Here is a 2617-nt window from a genome sequence, read left to right on the forward strand (position 1 = left end):
CCGTTCTAGACTGCAAATGTTGAGACAAAGAAAACCTAGAAATATTTTGTCTTTTTCAAGGGAGGTCAACCTTGACCTTGTTGGTGGGGCACAATATTATCCTGGGGCACAATTGTACCCTAGAAAGTTGACCTTGACCTATACTACTCCAACAAATTTTCTACTCATAAATCTTGCAAGTTTGACGAAAAGGGTATCTGCATATGCTCTCCAATTCATTTTTCCACATCTATATCTAGAAGAAAAATGGTATGTTTGTTGGATGGGGGATTTTCCTTGGTCAAACCCTAGTTTGGAATTAACCTTGAAATATAATTAAAATTGTAATATGCATAAACAAAGTAATTGGAACTATTCACTTTTATTATGTGGAAATTCTTGTGGAGGATTTGAATCCTTTAATCCACAAGTAAAAATGCTCCAAATGAATGTAAAATTGTATGTAGGATGTATCAAATCAATATCATTAGATCTTTAACATCAATTTTGAGTGTATCTTTGCATAGAAGAAGGCTTGGATGAATATGGATGAAATCTTCAATAAGAGGGCTCCATAGAGATTGAATCCTTCAATGTCTAACAATGAATCTTCTTGATAAATTGGATGCTTGAATATTTGAATGCTTGAATGCTTGATAGAACTTAACTTCATAGAATAATTGTAGAAAGGTAATAGTTCGTTCGATCTCCTAAAGTGATCAAGGGCACTAACTCCTAGAGAAGGCTAACACAAGTGCATTAAATCCCATTTAACTTAAACCCTAGGAATAGACCGAGATTTAATTTAATTTAAGAGTCTACCATTCTGAAACCTAATATAGTTGACCCAAAAGTGGGAAAAGAAACTTTCTGAAGCCCAAGATCTGAAAACTCCAAGAAATTAAAAATGGGACCTAGGGTGAGGGATGGGTTTGACCCTACCCTAGGTTAGGGTTGAGGACATTCTTGATCTAGAAGGTCATCCTTGACCCCGAGGCCAAATTCCTCAATTTTAAAGAGAAGTTTATTAGAAATAGGTTGGAAATAATGAGAGAGAGAAGCAGAACAAGAGGAAAATAGCCAGATCCATGCAAAGTTCCATTCAAGGCACTTGACATGACCCCAAACCACTTACTCAAAGGGATAAATGCTCTTAACATTTAATTTCTTCCATTTTAAGATGATATATTAAGCCCCCACTTTAGCAAGAGTATGGACTCAATGCAAACTCTTGGTAAAGTAGATCACAACAAAAAAGATAATCTTATTAAAATCAGAGTGACAAAGAAATCCTTAAGCCTCCAAATACTCAAGTCTTCGTAACTCTAAGATCATAAAAGAGAGACATCTCTAGAAAAAAGAAAAAGAAAAAGAAATAAAGAGTGTGATTATCTTTCCCAATGAGAACTTATGTCCCATTGTGAGCCACAGAAGAAAATTGCACAATTGGAAAGATGGAATTGAATTCCCTAGTGAATGTGGCTACTCACTAGTCAACCCATCAAGGATTCAGTCTTAAGAATATTATATTCTATAAGAGTAAAAATGAAAGAGATCCAATATTAAGGACACCTTCAACCTTAAGGGATCAACAATATTTGAAATTGGAGGGTTCAAGACATCAAAAAATATAAATCCACTCTTTAAGGATTAGTCACTAATCCAAAAAGTGAGAAAAGTTATCTTGAAAAATAATATATATGTATTGAAAAGTGTGTGTGTGTGCAATAAGTGAGCAGAGCATATGATCCCATGTTAAACTCATTGCTAACACTTTAATAGGAGAAATGGCTTTGATAGAAACATAAACAACTCCACTGATTATGTTTCCACTATGAGATGCCCCCAGACCAAGACAAGTCAATGAAAATACCACATAAACATACAAAGAACATAGAAGGGATCTACCTACTTTGGGGTCAATATGATCATAAGATAATATGTATATGATATTATTACAAATGAATTAACATCATTTCCAAAAGAAATTAGAAATACAATCACAAATTAGGAAAGATCACATAAGAAATACAAAGAAGAATATTTCTGGACCATGACCTAGAGACCAAAAAGAATCAGTGCTACCAAGTCACGAATCCAAATAGATTACACAAGGAAATATATACAAACAATAGCACAAGTACAATATAACATGAAACAACATATGGAGAACAAAGATACATATAAAAGAAAAATACAATAGGTTTGATTCTTTTATCAGCTTGTACCAACAAAGAAATAAAGATCATATAAAAGAATCTAACAACATTTAGCAAACATATTACAAGAGAAGCACAACAAAATAGACAAACACACAATAAAATAAATAGAAAGAAAATAAGGTTTACTTTCTTAACCTTAATTTCCAAAAGGAGTGATCCAAATTGATTAAGCACAAGAAAGTGTTTAATGCAGAAATGGATCAAGTGATGGAAAATAGGGAGAAAGGAAGTTATATAATCTTTCTATTATGGGGGAATATGTGCCTAAATAATAAAATAGATAAAAGAAAAATACTAACCTTGAATCTAGAAAATGCCATTTTCTAATGTTTGTATGTAGTTTTTGGAAAATTTGCAACCCATTCCAAAATGGAAATGTCGAGAAGGAGAAAAAATTGAAATATTTTGTCTTTTTG

The sequence above is a fragment of the Cupressus sempervirens genome, chromosome 4 (genome assembly GCF_028749045.1).
Source record: "Cupressus sempervirens isolate cs-2001-9-10 chromosome 4, ASM2874904v1, whole genome shotgun sequence".
NCBI classification, from domain to species: Eukaryota; Viridiplantae; Streptophyta; class Pinopsida; order Cupressales; family Cupressaceae; genus Cupressus; species Cupressus sempervirens.